This window comes from Hippopotamus amphibius, chromosome 4, assembly GCF_030028045.1.
Source record: "Hippopotamus amphibius kiboko isolate mHipAmp2 chromosome 4, mHipAmp2.hap2, whole genome shotgun sequence".
Classification (NCBI taxonomy): Eukaryota; Metazoa; Chordata; class Mammalia; order Artiodactyla; family Hippopotamidae; genus Hippopotamus; species Hippopotamus amphibius.
Window position 1 is genome coordinate 70,697,368 of NC_080189.1, and position 20,083 is coordinate 70,717,450.

Sequence of the window (20,083 nt, forward strand, 5' to 3'; positions counted from 1 at the left end):
AAACAGATGGTGTTCCAGATTTGGCTCATGAGCCATGGTTTTCCAAACAGCAGTTGTTTCTGTTTTTAAACGGCTTTACTGAGATATAATTCACTTACCTAACTATGTCTAATCTCACAATGAAATACAATTCCTCCATTTAAAGTATACAATGGAAGATGCCTTGGAGGACTGGGACGGGGAGGGTGGGGGGGACTCGAGGGAGGGTGGGGGGGGAGTCGGGGGGGAGAGAATGTGGGGATTTGTGTGTAGAGACAGATGATTGAACTTGGTGTACCCCCCAAAAAATAAAAAAAAAATAAAATAAAATAAAATAAAAAAAGTTTACAATGTTTTTGGTATACATTATTAAATTTCTTTTACCACTTTGAATCTTTTTTTCTTCCAGTTTTGTTGAGATATAATTGACACATAGCACTGCACACGTTTAAAGTGTACAACACAATAATTTAACTTACATGCATCATGAAATGATTACGCTAATAGGTTTAGTGGACACCCATGAATCTCTTAGACACAAAATAAAAGGAAAAAATATTTCTTCCTTGTGATGAGAACTCTTAGGATTCACTTTCTTAACAACCTTCATATATAACATCAGCAGTTTTAATTATATTTACCATGTTGTACATTACAACCCTAGGACTTATTTAACCTTCTAACTGGAAGTTTGTCCCTTCTGACTACTTTTATTCAATTCCTTCTCCCCTCGACTCCCCATCTCTGGTAACCACAAACCTGATCTCTTTTTCTACAAGTTCGTTTGTTTGTTTTTAAAGGATAATTGACCTACAATATTGTGTGAGTTCCTGGTGTACGACACAGTGATCTGATATTCTACACGTTACAAAAATGATCACAACAAGCGTCTTCATAGCTATATTTGTGTGCACATCCAGGATTATTTCCTTAGGAAAAAATTCCTAGAAGTCGGCTATATTAAAAGGATATGCTCTTTTTAAAGCTTCTGGCAATATGGATTCAATTATGCTGCCGAATATGGAATCAATCAACACCCTCACTAGCAATGTAGGGAAGTGCTCATTTGTTACAGTCTTGCCAATCTCTGAGTTCTGTCATTTAAAAATCCTTGCCAGTGCTATTTTTAATGTGAAACTGAGTTGAAATTATAAATATTTCATTTGCATGCTTGTATCAAGGATACAAGGAAAAATGATCAGCATAAACCTCAATATCACTTCTCAGGGCATTTATCATGAAATGCCTTTAATTGAGAATCCTCCCACTATCCACTAGACTTTTCCCCGGTTTCATGCATCTTTTTTTTTATTAGTTGCAAAACTGAAGCTAATTTAACTGTCTCCAAATGGACTGCTTTAAACTATAAATATTATCCACTTAAATCCAGTAATTTTCTAAATATAGATCTCATTATTTTCATTTACATCTAAAAATCATACCAGGAGAAATAATCTTAGACTAGAAAACAATTTGGTTTGGCTACAGTATTTGGAAATAACAGCTAAACATCTAAAACTCTTCATAAGAATTACAGATACTAATAACATCTGAAAATTAGATGGATTTCATGAGAAAATCCTATTTCCTGACAGACCTGAGCAAAAACAGAATGGGATCCATGAAGTGAGCTCTTCTTGTACATCCAGAGTGCTGCTCCGTAATTTATTGACTGGGTCAAAGAAATATGCACCACAAAAATGAGCTGAACACTGACTGGGTGTAAATGATTGTTCATGGAGGACACCAAGAAGCATCGCAATTGACCCTGAACCCAAATATACTTTTAACTCCTAAAAATGAGTACCAGGCCCAACACATATATGCACAGCAAGAATATTGAGGGATCTCAAGGCAGTACGCAATAGACTAAATGTATGTGTCTCTGGAGAGAACAAGCACAGAGAGTCACAGAGGACTGTCCTGGCAGAGATGGAATCAAAAACTGAGCTGAGTGTGGAAATAAATCAGCATTGCAGTCAAAAAGATAAGCTGGAGGACAAAAGGGTTTCTTGACCAAAGTTGGAAGGAGTATTTGCTCAGGAGATGGATGGTAGCCCACCAGGTGTGGGTAAACACAGAGAGGGCTGGGGAAGTTGGTTGCAAGCAGACCCCAGGGGCCCTTAGCTACTAACATGAGCAAGTTCGCTAAGGATTTGCTCATTGCGAAGAATCAAAGGGCTGCGGTAATGTTGTTTTACGGTTTAATATTTTTAGGTAGAAGATAATATTTCAGCGGGAGTTAAACCTCCTCTATATTCTTCTTTAAAAAGATGATTGATAATAAAAACCTGAATATATCCAATTGCTTTCAGAAAACATTTAAGACCTTCCATTATGGATTCCAAACAGCCTTTTCAATTTTTGTACAAGTATCGTATGTTCCAATCGGTCCAAGTGACTTGTCAGCAACTGGTCCTTCCACATTCTTGCCTTTGTCCTCGTTGCTGTTACAGTCTGAAAAGTTTAGCTCTTCCCATGTACTTAAATATAATTCAGTCAGGCCTTAGCCAAATGCTACTTCCCTGTGAAGCATCTCATCTATCTTCTGTTGGATCGATCCCCTACTTTCTTTGTGCTAGTAATTAATACATTCTGCCCTAAATGCTAATTCTTCCTGTTCTTAACTTTAGTCCTCTGTTGAATTCTTAACTTCATGAGGACAGATATCATGCCCTTCTTTATTAAATTCAAATGCTTCAATAATTTCCCCTTCTTAAAATTAAGACAATCATTGTGTGTTATGAGGTTATGTCACTTGCCCAAGGACACATGGCTACTACGTGGGGATTTGAAAAATGTCAGGCTGCAGATAACACTGCTTTCTAAAAGAAGCAAATATCTTTTCAAGTAGAAGCAAAGTGCTCCATCATGTTGAGGCGCCATAATTTACTTAATCATTTTCTTGATATTGACATTTATGTTGCTTTTATTTTTGTCATTTAAAATGGCACTGTAACTATTTTGGTGCCCAAGACTTTTTTTTTTAAGATAAAGCAACAATCCAAGTGAATTACTGGATCAAAAGATGTGATTATTTGAAGACTTATTACTAAATTGTTTTCTAAAAAAGTTTTTAAAATTATGGTTCCTGGATACAGTTGCTAAAGAGTACTCTAGTGACCACATATCACTACCACTGAATTTTTTAATAACTTAAATTGGTTAATTTCATGGGTAAACATATCTTTATGTATATTTATGTCCCTTCCATTGCTAGTGGAGATCAATACTTTTATGCAAATTGCCTTTTGTGAAGTCCATTCCAGTTCTTTGACCATTAATTTATTAGACATCTCAGTATTTTTCTTATCAGCTTGAATAAACAGTTCTATAAAAGATGTAACAGTATTCCCACTGGAATTACTTAGATTATGTCTATGTTTGGCTATCTATTTCAGTTATTTCCAGAAATATCAAAGTTCAAAACTTTTATCTTTTGCTTTTTAAACTGTGATTTCTTCTACCCTTTTTAAGTCTAGGAGCCCTTCCTTCTTCAGAGTTATGAAATATTCATGCCTATTTTCTTTCACTTTAAAAAAGTAGATAGAATAGGTTTTTAAATAATCATTACTCAACCTCTAATCAATTTATTGATTTAGCAGTATGGTTGAGAAAATGATCAAATGTAAGAAAAATATATTTGTTTTCTCTAAATATTCAAGCAGTTAATACCAAGAGCTCTGTCTTGGTCACACATGTGCACTGTGGAGGGCTCAATACAGAGTCTTACAAAATCCAGGTACAACAAAAAAGCTTATTACAATTGGCCTGGGACTTAAGTTGTATGCCATTGGGGGTGATCTGAAGCAACTAAAGTCATCAAGCCAAGAGTTGGTGCTGGTACAGTGTCCTATTGAATTTCACAGGTTTTGGCCCAGAAGAAATGGAATAAAATTTGTATTTTATACACATATCATACATACATAAGAAACTTTTGATCACAATCTTAAGCCCTTAAGTATTCCTACCAGGTCTTCTCCAAGTATTCTACCTAAATTTTTTTACCATAAAAAATCATGCAAGGCAAAATATTTTGCCAACAATGGTTTAATAATTCTGGATAAACAAAGGACAAACCTCACTACTCATCAAAAAACAAAAACAAAACAACAAAATCCTAAAATATTTTAAGTCTGAGGTTGAAATGATATATAAACTCCTAAGAATGTAGGAGAGAATAGATTTATTATAACTCTAATCAGGATTTTAAATCAGACATCCAGACAGATCTGATTAACTTTAATAATGAAGGATAATGGTGTAAATAATTATGGAAATACTTCCACAGAAAACACATTCCCAAATGCACACCTATGACATCTACACCAATACATAAAGACTATGTACTTAGAAGTAGAATAGATAAAAGGTCAATTCAGGTGTGAAATTCGCTGAATAATCACCAATCTAAGGTCTTTGTAAAGAAAGTTCTCGATGGCAGAACAATGACCACTGTTAATTCCTTGGCAGAACTTTTCATAGATACAAAAATGCATTCTCATAGCAGATGTGAGAGAGCATGGCTCATCCTCTCCACGTGCTCTTACCCTCCTTGTTTGTAATCAGAGATTGGTTTCTAAGTAAATTTGTGATTTAAAATGACACAAATTCTTTCTCCATCTTGTTTCCTCTGAAGTCTTGCTCTGACTTCAGAGCTGAATGAGGACGAGAGACTTCTGAGCAGCATTATCAGGCCTACTGTTTCCTCCTTCCATTCTACATGAAGAAACACACCTTTGTGTTATGTATCCTGAAATGATCCCATAATTTTTCTGAATACTGAGCCATCTCCTGAAGCTTCAATTCAACCCTAGATTTCTCTATTCATGTTTTATCCAAATTACTTCTTCTTTTAAACTTCTCATGATTTTCAAATTAACGTGTGCTTTTGTTTACTATGTTCTCTGCCTCTACAAAGCAAAACGCACACTCTGTGGGAGCAAGGTCTCTGTCTTATCTACAGATAAGCATTGTGTTTCCAGTGCTGTATTCCGCTGATGCAGCATTTTCAGAGCATTATGCATGGATTGCCTTATTTCCATTACCCCTTCTTCTCCTAAGCATTATCTGAATTCCTCACTTGAGAGCACTGAACACAATGCTTCTTTCCTAAATCCCAGCCCCTCCTCACCCTAGACAGGCAAATATCAAAGCACCATCCAGGGACCCCTGGGGGGCGGGGGGTGGTTCCTGAGATCCTTTCAAGGGGTTCACACTGCCAAAACTATTTTCATAATAATGCCAAATATTTGCCTTTTTCACTTGTTTTTTCTCAAGTACACATCAAAGTTTTCCAGAAGCTATGTGACACATGATGTCATCGCTCTGACGTCTAATGGAACATGTGCTTGTATACTCTTGTTTTAAAAAGTTTCTGTTTCAATATGTTAAATATTGGTAATTGTGACTCACACAAACACAGATCTTTGAGGTCCTCTCTGAACCTCATGTATGATGATTATACATGGTTTTTAGGGAACATGATTTTAATGTTCCAAAAAATAACTCACAAGTGGACCTTTAGATACACTATTCATAAACACTGGATCTCCTGTTGATGTATGGAATGCATTGTAAATTAGACCTTCCCTGTGATCAAATTTCAGCAGAGGCCCCTAAAACCAGCAAAGTTCCAAGAAGCCCAAGATCCTAAATGGAGGCACAAGACCCCCTATGCAGCACATGCTAAACTGTCCAACTGATCATCCACATCCAGCTTATACAGAACAAATCCTTGCACGAAGAAGATAGTAATAACTTTGAAGCAAGCAGTAAATGTGTTACATGCTTCTCCCATGGGCGAGGGGAAAGAGAGTCTTCCCATTTGTCTCAAGTCAATGAAGGGAGCTTTGAAAGAACCACTTGAAGAACTTGTCATATTTCCCTCGGAGTGTGGGGCTAGGCAACGGTCTAAAAATAACCCAGAGCCATAATTTGGCAGCATTCTGAGAAGAAAGAGGGAATAAATAAAGCGCTGTCCTTCGACCAGTGGTAAATAAAGGATGCACATTTTCCATGGGCTAGGTGGGGAGCTGGTGGCACTCTTGAAAAGGAAGAGGGCTTCTGGCTGTGGGTACAACATCCATCCATTATTGAAACTGAGTAGGCTCCAGGTAAAGGCAGTGGAAGGTCTGGGAGGTGAGGGGGGCACGGGGTCCAAGGAACTCTCAAAAGTCACCCACGAGAGAGTCAGGTTTTGTCATCTGCCACAATTAGAGAGTACCCAGTGCCCTATTAACTGTATCAACCAAGTAAGACGTCTCTTCCCTTCCCTCTTCTCTCTGCCTTTCTTTGATCACCAGAAAATGCAGCTAGAAAGCAAGGGAAGAGGTATTTCAAGGGAGAACTACTCCCCATTCCCCACTGCAAGATTCCCAGCCCATGGAAATTTAGATGAAGCTGGTCAAAAGGTACAAATTTCCTGTTAGAAGGTAACTTAGTGTTGGGGGTGTACAACATGATGACTGTAGCTTACACGGCTGTATGATCTATTTGAAAGTTTCAAAGAGAGTAGATCCTAAAAGTTCTCATCACGAGAGGAAAAGAATTATTTTTGTGTGTGTTTGTATGAGATGATGGATGTTAAATAAACTTATTGTGGTAATCATTTTACAATATATGTACATCAAGTCATTATGCTGTACACCTCAAATTTATACAGTGTAGTATGTCAATTATATCTCAATAAAACTGAAAGGAAAAAAAGGTTTTTTTCCTGGAAAACAAAAGCCAGGCTCAGATGGCTTCGCTGGTAAATTCTGCCAAATATTTAAGGAGTAAGTAAATTTTTCCAGAAAATAGAAGCGAATGCATTTTTCCTCAGTCATTTTATGAGGCCAGCATTCCCTTTATACAATACCAAAACCAGGCAAGGACATCATTAGTAAAGATATCTTCAAACATCATTCAGAACATGTCCACTGGAATTGCTAAAATGGAAAATTCTCATACATTGCTGACAGGAATACAAAATGGTAAAGCCATTTTAGAAAATACTTTGGCAGTTTCTTATATAAAATTAAGTATAAACTTATCATATGAGCCAGCAATTCCACTTCTAGGTATTAAACCAAGAGAACTGAAAACATATTTCTGCACAAAGACCTGTATGTGGATGTTCATAGCAGCTTTCGTAATAGTCAAAAACTGGAAACAACTGAAATATTCATCAACCTTAAACGGATAACTTGTTGAGGTACATCATACACTGGCATACTACTCAGCAACAAAAAGAATGTACTGATACAGGCAACAACTTAGATGCATATCCAAAGCATTATGCTAGAGAAAGAAGCCCAACCGTGAAACATACATACTCTATGATTTCGTTTATATGACATCCTAGAGAAGGCAAAACTATAGTGGCAAAAATCAGATCCATGGCTGGTAAGGACTGGGAGAAGGGGGAGACAGCAAGGACTGAGAGAAAGCTTTCTGTTAGAGTGAAAACGGTCTATAATCTTGATCATGGTGTTGTTACAGGACAACATACATTTTTAAAAGCTCATTAACTGAACGTTGAAACACAGTGAAATTTGTTATGTATATATTATACCTCAATAACCCTGAAATGAAATCATGAATGAAAACAAACAAGTGTATATTTTTAAAAAGATTTCCAGCCCAATAAAGAATAGAAGTTGTAAATCGGATGACAGCTTTGGGTTTTGATACAACACTGGACAAGGTGTTTCAATACTTGGAAAAAGAGACTATTTATTTATTACCTGGGTAAGTTACCAGATCTATACAAAATTATTCCATCTAGGAATGGGAGGGTGAAGTCTATGGAGCAGATTCAAAGGGACAGAAGTAAAAAAGGGGGGGGGGGTGGCAAGGACATCTTCCTAAGGAATATATGAAAGGTATGGTGGTTGTGTGCTCAAGCAGAAATGTTGGAGGCATGCTAACTAAATTTATCACAACTTTCTCCTCCCGGCTTTCAATACAACCCCAACCTCTCTTTCCAGCATTGCCTCTCTTGAAATACTTATTTTTTCCAGCTCTGCTACCCCATCCCCAACCTGCCCCCTTTCTTCTGCACACCTATATATACACTACTTCCTTTTTCTAGAGTGTTCTTCCTCTGATTTCTGCCACTCGAAATCCTTTGTGACTTTCAAGGCTAACTTCAAAAGATCTTTCATAAAGCCTATAAAGAAGAAACAGCTGACATGCCAAGTCCTAAAATCCTTTATGAGCCGCCAGTGGCCTATGATAACACCTCTTCTTAATTCTGAGGGTTATTTTCATGGGATTCACTCCAAAAAAAAAAAAAAGATAGGTTCCTGATTTCCAAATAAGAATTAGCAACAAATATTCAGCTCCCTCCTGCTCTCGCACACAAACCTGGGTAGTTTGTAATTCACCCGCTGCCCTTTACTACAATGCCAAGAGTCAGAGGTGCCTCCTTTTCCAAAAGCCCTATACCGGATGCTGCTTCAGAACCCTGGACGCTCCCATAAAGACCACATCAGCCATATCAGCATTCAGGGAAGAAAGCACCACAAAGAGGAAATTTAAACTCTTCTATCCTCCCATGAAATGAATGACTGCTCCACTCACTACTGTAATATCTTAAATCAGCATATTTGAGGATTTCCTTTTGTTCATCATATACTTGTTCTCATATTATTTTTCCATCTTTGAAGAAAGTGATTTTATTTTTTGATTCATGTTTTGGTGTTGGTTGTGAGAATGGGAATAGTCAGCTCTTGCCTAGAGACTGGAGAGTGATACCAGCAAAGCCTTTTCCTGACCCACTACCTGAAACAGAGAAATATTTTACCTGTCTTGTAAACTTACATTATTTTGCCTATAGAACTGTTATGGCTATATGCCAACACGGGAGATCATAAAACAAATTCTACAAAGGCACGGTGTCTTTTCTTACTAGTTAGTATTTGTATCCTCTATAGATACCAGCACATAGGAGGTATTCACTAAATATTTGATGTGAAATTAAAATTAGCTATATTGCAATCCCTCAAATATAAGATAAATTATGACTTTCTTGAACTATATTCAAAAGGTTCATTTATTGATGTACCAAGGACCCTTCTCTATAAAATAATCTCCCTTTAAGACTCTCTTAATCTATGGAAACTAAAAAGGTTACAGTAGGATTCAACATAGTACGTTGCTTATCGGCTCATTATTTATGATACTTAGAAAGTCTGTTATCCATTGTGAAGGTTCTTATGAAAGCACATGGGCCAATTTCATTCTACAACTCTTTTGCCAAGTTCAAAACCACAATATCTTAGCAGCTTTTATTTTTCTTCCAAACACCCTAAGTTATTGCCCTATATGATGCATTGTATACTTGCCAAAGCACTGCAGCCAGACTTTTTTTTTGTTACATAAGCACCAAAGCATCCAATGCTAATAAACTCCTATTTTTCTTTCCACTTTTTTTGTAAATTCAAAGAACCAATGCATGTTTCTATGCCCTTGGGTTAAAAAAAGAAGCAACTGCTAACATTTGAAAAGTATTGTGTCAAGCCAAAATTGTAAAATCTCTTCCTCAACTGAGAAATTTCTTCCTAAGAATCATTTACCTGGAATTACACGAGTTTTGTCCTAATTTTTCTTGGTCATACATATGAAATGTATTGCTTATGGATCCAACACAGGGACTACTGGTTTGTCTTTTGTTTGTTTTTCAAAATACAGTATGTTGGAGTTAGTAACTTGGCTTTTGTTTCATTTCCCAGCCACAAGATTAATCCTACGTGTCTGAATTTTAAAAATTGAAATGCATAACGTACACATTTTTGAGCAATTATTTTACTCAACCATCTAAAGGAAGATAATGAAAGTTTTCTGTCATCAAATGTAGCTTAACAAGCAGTGGTCCAAAGCTGGCCTAAAGAGTCCGCATAAGTTTCTCTAAGGTTTGTACACTGTGTCAATTTATCTATACATTTTTATGAGAAAATACTAGTTTTTCTTTCTTAATACTTGTGCCATTAGTCTGAAAAGTAGGCTTACCCTAGATAATTAGCAAGTACTGTGGAACTAGTAATGGCAGGAAAGTTAGCAACTGCGGAAGCTCTATACTGAGGAAGAGCTGAAAGATGGTGTTAAGGAAAGAGGAGCCATTCCGAGGATGGATCTACGGTGCATCAAGAGTTACTTTTCATTTTCCAAAAGCTCAATCAAAAATGTTCATACCATAGGGAGGAATTTATTTCTACTTGTCAATCACTATGGGCAGCTGACATATGTGAAGTGCTCTAATTTGTATTTTTCAATGAAACGATGGAAACACTCTCTAAGATTCTTCAGAGCCATATTAACAGACAGATGTTCTTTTCTGTGCCTTAGTAAGTAGCAGCCATCAACAATGTGACCACTTTCAAATAGGATAGTTTAAGTGACTACTTCGCAGAACGTCTAAAGCTAAAGGCAGGGTCAACACGGCACCATAATAACTAGTGAACAATGAATTTGGCTAACTTGCTCCTAGGTCTACACAATACAAACCATCAAGTGGACTGGTTTTGTTTTCTACTTGCCAATTACCAGAAGAAGTTGGGGAGCCAGTATGGATGATAGAGTCAAAGTTCAAAATAGTCACTGAAGTACAATAAAATCTGAGTTCTAAGGTCTGGGCTGACCCTGGAATTCTTGCAGAAAAGTTACATTGCTAGTAAAATCTCCTTAGTTAACTGGTTGTTTTTCTGTCTTACAGGTCCACCAACACCTATGTTAAGCATCTTGTATTGCCTCCCTTTATTGTAAAATTCACCATAACTTCACAGTTTCTTGTGAGATAACTGCAGGCAGTATGAGGTGAAAATGGAGGGGCATTAGAAGCCAGAAACATTTATTTGAAAGGAAGTTGATCAGTTAATTAAATAATTCCATGTGCCTATACACTCATGTATCAACATTTTTAAAGGAATTACTCTGGCTGTTGAGTGGTTTGCGATGAAGGCAGGGGAGTCGAAGCTGGAAGATGTGTGTGTGCATGCGTGCATTTGTGCATGTGTGCATGTATACATGGATGTGACCTATATTTTCTATAGTCAGGGTGTTAAAACACTTCCCAAGTCCTTGAAGAAAATACTTCTGTGTTTCAGCATGTCAAAATGCCAAATAATCATGTCAGCAAGTACTTAGAAGAGAGGAAAGCCAAGCAAAAGAATTTTAGGGCTTAGTTTCCAGAAACTTCTCTTTTTTCAAAAAAAAATCTATAATTTTCTCATAACCAGAGTAGGCTGACTTTAATGCATTATTTGTATTTGTGTGTCATATACTCATATAGCCAATTCAAGGTATAATTATTCATTTCCTCTCAGTATGTTTTCCATAAAGAAACACACATTGCATGTAGGTGAATATATTTCTTGGGGCAGCCATTTGCCATCCTTGCCTTTCTAAAGCTAATCAGGTTGCATTACTATTTCTTCCCATTACATGTTGTCAGATAACCCAGGTGAATAAGTGTGTGGTCATTTGAGAGGCAACTGTTCAAAGTACACTTTTTATTTGTGTTGTGGCGTCCGTTGAGGGACTTTCCAGAACTCCACATTCTTAGACTGCTAGAAGTTTGCAGTTTAGAAGTCATCAATAGTATTGTTTAGAGCTTTAGAGTGTTAAAAAGAATAGTGACCTAAACATAAAAAGTCTTATGATATATATAAGTGTTTGCATATGTGTACATGTGTATGCATGTGATATGCATATCATTGTAGAGACTCAGAGTAGAAGCTGGAAGGGGTGTGTGTGTGTGTGTGTGTGTGTGTGTGTGTGTGTGAATAGAAAGACAGACAGTCACTGAAATGTCAAGATCTAAAGAATAGAAATGCCCTTTTTCTTTCACATATTCATTCATTTTCATAGCCATCTGGAAGAACAAGATATTGTTTTCAAAGCCCACCTGCAGACTTACAGAAGCCAAGTTTTGAAATTGTGGAATGAGAAGCTAAAAATAGAACTCTCTGTATCTCTTTGGTCCATTTCATTGTATCTTGAGGGTAACATGTCACATTTCATGAGTGTGATGTTCAAAGATGATGAATGACAGGGAGTCTACTCTGGTGTCAGATCCTGTTTTGGATCTCTTAGATTTGGGAAAAGAAGGAAACAAGTGAATCTCACAATGTAAAATCTTCCCATTTAATTAGAATGGTATGCGGAATAGTCTTAAGGAAAAGGAAACATTTTTCAACTTCAAATCCCTCTCTGGACACATCTCTTTAGGAGGAAGCTCTAGTGACAGGATTCAGGTATCATTTTCTCTGCAAAGGATACCAATATAATTTTCCCAGTGGAAAACTAGTCCAGTCAATTCAAAGATAGGACTTTAGGATATATTACCCATGACTGTGCTTTTAAAAATCTAAGTATGTGTTTTTAAACTCTAAATACAAAATTGTGTTGATGGGTCCATTTTCAGATTAATATAAGTCAAGCAGATCCTTTGAGGCAGAGCTTAAAATCTCAGGCTTAGAGATCAGGCAGCTTCCATTCAAATCCTGGCTTAGCCACTTATTTGCTGTATGACTGGGTAAATCGTTAAATCTCTGTGTCTCAGTGTCTTCAACCTTTAAATAAGGATAAAAATAGCACCGACCTCCTAGAGTTCTTAGAGGGATTAATCAAACTATCTCATGCATAGCACTTAACACAACTCCTTATTCATTATATTAATATTTATTATTATTGGGTGAACACAACCAAGAACTAAAGTAACAAATTACTATGATCAAAGAATTAATTTATTTAACTCTGTGCTAGCCGGGCCAAAAATGTTGATGTGGCTTACAAGTACGTCAGGTTATTCTTAAGGAGAACGTAATCCCTGCTGTAGTGGGGCAGATACAAATTACGTGAACAGCTAGAACCTCTTGCTTCTTCCTTACAGCCCATCTCAGTATCCCACAGTAATCCAAGGGGCAACTATAAACCGCAGCTGAAAGGCAATTTAATTCTCCATGGAAGCATCTTGAAAAGAGCCCAAGAGACATTTGACCATGATGTAGAGAAATATTTTTTTTTAATTCTCGTTTCCCATCACTCCTATAATTGTCTCACCTGAAAGACAGCTGCATTCCCTTTCCTCAGTTTGACCCAAACTCTTCCTTAATCCAGACCAAGATGCTCCTATTTTCTCTCTTGGCACCGAGGCAGTTATTTCAACTATTCTGGTTTTCTATTTAGTGACCCTCTGTCCTTTCCAGTCCAAATCAAATCACACTATAATGAACTATTCTGAATTCACATCCTCCCTCCCTCTCTCTCCCACTCTCTCCCTCTCCCTCCCTCCCTCACCTATGATTCAACATCTACACAATAAAAGTTAAAAGACACAGAAATAAGACCTAGTAACCTGGATACCAAACTCAACCTCCGTATCAGCTAGCTAGAGCCAATGGTGAGATGAGCATGCATAGTACTATTTTCTTCTTGGCTCTTGTTCTCCTCAGGCAGACCTTAAAACATAACAAGTATCAAAGAAATGTGATCATATTGTTATTTTACTCTCACATGGAATTCAAATGAAGCAGCGTGGACAGGTCACTAAATTCTTCCTATCTTCAAAAAAGGGAAATGATAAGCCGTCCTGAAGAGCTCACCCAGCTTCCTTTCCAAAGGGTGCTGCTACCACGGTTGCCTACACCCTTCCTGTTGCCCCAGGTGCTAAAGCTGAAAATGTTTAAACACTTGGCAATCCTGAAGATACTCTCTGAGGTCGCTATAAAAAGACTTCTGCCGATATAGCAGCAGACACTTCAATTTTATTTTATTTTATCTTGAGAGGAAGCTCATTGAGTTGGCTCCCCCACCACCACCCCCAACATCTCAACTTCTCTTTCTCATCTGTGTAAATTTTTTTTTCTACTTCTGTCTTTCAGGAATAGGTGTTTAGTGGTTCGGCCGTTTCCCGCGATTTTACCTGAATGTGGGCAAGCTCAGCAGCAGAGGTTCCAGGAAATATCCTCCACCTATTTTTCTCAGAAGGTGTGAGAACCGTTGCCTGGAGTCAGGAGGGGGAAGTGGTTGGTGTAGAAAGCTGCCAAAGTAGCAGTGGAAAGTTCTTTATTGATTTTAAAATAATGACAGCTCATATTTATCTTGTGACCATGGCAACGTAAGGAATGAAATCTCTTTGCTTTCCTTCACCTCAAGCCGGACGTGAGAGAGATGCTGGGTTTTGGGTCCTGGGTTCTGGGAAGCCAATGCTTTAGGATTATTTTTCTTCTTATTGTCTACGTTACTGAGAGACTGGATATTGGCTTCTGTCTTTATCGTTAAATCTTTTTCTTCAAATTAAGCAATTCTAGTGAGATGATTTCTTTTATATATACATCAATATTTTATTAAAATGAAGCTTTTAGCAGTATCAGTCATGAGGAGCTTAGCTGTAAACCCAGAGGTGAGAGTACATCCTCAAGGTTAAGAGGAACTCAGAAATTGCAAAACATGTTTAACTTCTTTACTCAGAGGTGAAGAATGGAACCTCTCTGGCATCAGAAACTGCTGAAGTTGTGGGCAAAATTACTACTAACGATTAAGCAAGATGGGATATTCCTTAGCTGTATTTAGGCTTTCTTTAATTTTATGGAGCAATTTGTAAGGGGTGAACTAGTAAGAGATTTTATTCAGTGCTGGTGTGATGAGAACTGACAGCTAACAAGGAGGGAGAGAGTTCACCTTCAGTCATGTTGAATTTTAGGTGCCTCTAAATGAGATAACCAGGAAGTATTTGACATTGTATCTTAAACTCACATGGCTATCGGAGCTAACAGCACATGTGTGGGAGTCACGAGGGTAAATGTGGTGCCAAGAACTGCACGTAAGGAGCTCAGGTGGAATGAGAAGAGATGATTGCGCAGAACACACACTGTGGGAAGAGTACTATTTTAGAGGACCGAGTGAATGTGAAGCCGGCGAAGGAGCCTGCAACTCAGGAGCTGGAGCAGAAAGGGAAACTGGCTCTGTCTTCTTCTGGTCCAGAGGGGGCTCTCCTCAGCACAGGCTTTACCCGTTTCTTGCCAACCACTAAAGCAATAAGTCCAGATCTTAACATCTGATCTGATGTTCAGTGACATTCTCTCTCTGAGTTTGAAAAAAAAGGAACATTTCCAATCACATATAGCTTGATGAGCATAATTTATAGATTTTTATTTAAAAGGACATTTTACTACAAAACAGAGAGAGGTAGGTATCATAGGGATGTCCAGAGTGGCACCAAGGGGCCCTCTTTACTAGCCATTGCTGAAGGGTCGCTGATGATCTTGCATCCTGCCTTAGGGGCACAGCTGAAAATCAGACCTCAACTGGATGTTGTGGTAGTGAAGTGACTTACAGCTCTGGAATTTCCACCCCAATCATTGCAAAAGGAACTTTACTGAAGTTGACATCACTTCTACAGAACTGGAAGGTTGCCATTAAAACAAGCACTTAGCCATTTATCCACTGGTAATTCAAAGTAAATCCATCAACTGTGAAGCAGGGTGAAGTAAAATCAAGAAGTGATAGGATTTTAAGTAACAAACAACTTCTAAGATGGGCTGGTGCATTTATAGAATAGATGAATGACAAAGCAGGCTTGAGAGACAAGCCGTTATTGCAATAAGAAACAAAGGTATTGAGATGTATGGCCAATAGTCCATTGAACAGAAATAGGGCTAGGACAAAGTCCTTGGTTTGGTAATATTTCTTACTGACCTTATTAGGATAATAGACAGTGTGAAAATACCATCCTACCAGTTGACAGTGGGAAATTCCAAATTAGTGTGTGTCAGGGTACATGACTATGTAACACGAGGGAGGCATCAGATAATATATGGCAGAAGAGTAATTCATAGACGAAGCGAACAATAGTTTCAAAGGCTACAAAGTGAGAAAAGATCTGAGGAGCATTTACTTTATTTAGGAATTATGATGTCACCGGTGACCTGAGCAAGGGTAGAGTCTATAAAATGCTAAGGGCAAACCTTGGTTACAGGAAGGTGAAGAGTAGACAGAAACTTCCTTTTCCAACAATATTGGCAAAGTAAATTTCCTGAAAAATGATCCTGCTGCTTATCCTAGCTCCTAAGAGTAGTAGATACAAAATTAAAAACATATTTTAATGCACGACTGAGTTGCAAAGAGTAAGAGAAACTACCAGAGTCATCAGAAACCAAAAATTCTGGGAAGAAGCAATTCAAGCAGTTATAAGCACCAAAGTCATCTGTTAATTCCAGAAACCCAAAGCTTTGCTTCTGACCTTGATAAACTCAGGTCTGCACTGGCAGGAGAGTTGGAATTAAATTCTAGGACCTGTACAGAATTGCATCTTCAGTGAAAGTGTGAATTAGAAAAAAATTCAAAATAAGTAAAATATGCCTTGAATGAAGAAACAAAGAAATGTCCCCTGTGAGTTCATAACCCCAAGCTAGTCCTCATACAGGCTAGGGTCTCACATCTCACTTCCTGCAGAGTCTGAAAAAGACTCAAGCAACCCCAGTCTTAAAGCTTCCCTACCTAAGTGCCTGTCAGAAGCAAATGATAACTTTTTCTAGATGAATCAACCATCAAATCAAGCCTCAAAGAATTTCTACATGTAACGTCCCTATGCCAGAATTTAAGTACAAAATAAACGCGGTAAAAAGGAGTAGGAGCAAACATCAGCAGAAACAATAAACACAGAATCGGACCAAGAAAGAGTTCTGATATTGTAACTGTCACATTCACAACATGAGATTAGTGTGTAAACATTTAAAGTAAAACAAACAAAAAAATCAAATGTATGAATAAGAAAGAAGTGACTATAAAGATAACTGAACAGTTGGAATAAAAAATCAAAAATAAATTGGACATATAGAGTTAAAAATGGGAATTAATAAAAACAATAGGTGTCTACTTAGCCTATTACACATGACTGAAGAAAGAATAACTAAACTAGAAATATAGACGTAAAGCAATTAGCCCCAAGAGAGCACAGAGAGACAGAGATGGGATACAAAATCAGTTGACAGAGGTAAAGGATACAGGCAAATCAGAATTCCAAAAAGAAATAGCAAAAAAAATAGGAGAGAAATTATTCTGGAAGAAATTATGTAGAATAATAGCAGAGACATTCCAGAATTCCAGATGATATGAATCCTCAGGTTAAGGAAACAAAACAATCCCAATCTTAACCAAGCTGTAGAATACAAATGCCAAAGAACTTTAAAAAAGAGACAAAAACATTATATCCAAAGAAGAAATTAGAATGATAACTGAATTCTAAATGATAACAAAGCAAGCACAAAATCTGTGAGATAAAATCAAAATTATGAAAAAAAATATTTATAGCTACAGACTTAGAATTGTTGTATGGTAGCATAATGAAACTTTGAGATACAACTAAATCAAGAAATTTCCTACAAGCAGCTCCTCCCTACAGAAGCTCCTAAAATACATACTTCAAGAAAAAGGAAAATAATTTCAGAAAAACTATTGAGTTCAAGAAGAAAAGGTAAGCAAATAAAGTGGTAGATATAAGTGAATCCAAACAAATATTAACTATGAAACAGTAAAGTCTAATTTGAGAATGTATTGGTTTCCTGCTGCTGTGTAATGACATACCACAAATTTAGTGGCTTATAACAACACATATGTGTTGTCCCTAATTTTCCAAGGGTCATGAGTTGGGATCCAGCTTAATGAGTCCCCTGATCTGGGTATCAGAGGGCTACAATCAAGGCATAAACAAGCTGTGCTCTCATCTGGAAGGGCCACTGAGGAACGATCTACTTTCAAGCTTGTTCACATTTTTAGCAGAATAATTTATATGAGGCTCTATTACAGAGGGCCCAGACCTTTTACTGGCTGCCAGCTAGCAGCCACCCTTAGTTTCCAGAGGCCATCCCATTCCATACACCCCTCATAACAGGACAGCTAATTTCTTCAAGCCAGTAAGGAGAATCTCTCTCTTCAGTCTGCATAACATAACACAGTAACTGAAAGGACATCCCCATCACCTTTGCCATATAGCGTAATCTTATCAAGGGAGTGACATCCCATTATTTTTACAATACTCTATCAGTTACAAGCAAGGCATAACTTCTGCTCACACTCAAGGGGAGAGAATTATGCAAAGGCATGACTCATAGGGGGTCACCTTAGGGTGTGTTCAGCACAAAGAAGTTGGGACAAAAAAACAAGATAAAACTAAAACAGTGAGTAAGTCAGAAAGAGCATGATTAGAGTGAAAGCATGCTAAAGTCCTTGTATAAAGTTCAAAAACATACAGATTAATTTTAAACTGTATTAAGCATGAATAGAACAAAATAACATGGTAGAAATTAGCCAAAATATACCAAGAATCTAAAATATAAACACAAAAACATCTTTTTAAATGAAATGGTGAACAAAATTTAATGTGGCTATACTAATGTCAGATAAAAATAGACCTTAAGGTAAAAAGCAGTATTTCAGTTAGAGGGTCACACTACCTAGTGATAAAAATATCCCATGCACCAAATTTCACAATTCAAAATGTAGATAGTAAATATTAGCAAGAGAGAGAAACAGATCACAGTTGATGATTTTTGAGACATATTGCCTGCCAACTGATAGATCAAACTGAAAAAAAAAAAAGCCACCAGTAAGATATAAAAGACTTTGAAATTACAAATAACACGCTTGAACTAACTGCATTATGTAAACCACGAAACAGAGACAATATGTAATTTTCAAGCACACTTGATGCATATTGCCTATATAAATACATAGAAACCACGTAATAAACTATAAAACTGGTTTTAACAAATACAGAATATTTGATATGATATGGTCATATTTTCTAACCACAAAATTGTTTGAAGATTATGAAAAGACTCGTGGTTAGAAATTTGAAAATACTTCTAAACACAAAGCAATCCAAATAGATATTAGAAAATTTTAGAACTAAGAACTAAACAATTAGGAAAAATTCTATATCAAAACATGCAGCATACAGATAAAATAGTTCATAGAGAGAAATTTATAGTCTTATATACATGTTAGGAAGGCTGATAATTAATAAATTAAGCACCTAATTAAATTTAGGAAAACAGTGACAAACCCAAAAATTAGAAGAAAATTAACACAGATAATAAAAACTAATAAAGTAGAAAATAATCAGTTAAACAGAATCGTCTGTTTTTTTAAAAAAAAACAAAATCTAGATGTCTCTGATAAAACTGATCAAGAAAAAAGAGGAAAGGTACAAACAATATTAGCAAAGTTAAAGGAAATATAGCTACAGAAGAAACAGACCAGAAGCATAGCAGAATGTTATAGACAACTTTAGACTGTGACAACTTAGATGAAATGGGTGCATTGCCAGAAAATTCTCGCTTACAAAAATTGACTTATGAAAGAACTAGAAAACCTGTGTAATCTTATAACCATTGAAGAAATTAAACTGTTGTCTTCTCACCAAAAAAAACTGAAGTCCACAGTTTGACAACAAATTCTACTAGATATATAAGGAGCAAACAATTCCAACATCACATAAATTCTTCCAGGAAACAAAAAATAATGACACACTCCTCTTTTGCCTGTTTTATAAGATCATTATTATAATCTTGATTCCAAAACCCAATAATGAAAGTTTCAAAGAAAAAATTATAGGTCTCAATTATGAACACAGATGCAAAAATCCTATATAGAATATTGGCAAATTAAATCCAGCAATATATTAAAAACACACACAGGGAGACACACACACATATTACTAAGCTGGCTTTACCCAAGAAATAAAAAGCTACATAACATTTTAAAAACTATGAATATAAATTAACAGAAAAACCATGAAAACTCATAAAATCATTTCAGTTTTCGCAGATAAAACAGACACAATATTCACCCATATTAGAAAGTCTTAGCAAACTTTGAATTGAAGGAAACTTTCCTAATTGGCAAAAGAGTATCTATAAAAATTTCACAGAAACATAGTCACTGGTAAATGGTAAAATCATTCTCTTAAAAGAGAGGAACAAAAGAAAGATGCCTACTATTACCATACACATTAGCATTGACCTGAGTACCCCAGAAAGCACAAGAAAATAAGAAAATGAAAAATATGTAAGGATTAAAAACAAGGATAGAAAAAAATGTCATTTGCAGAAGACAT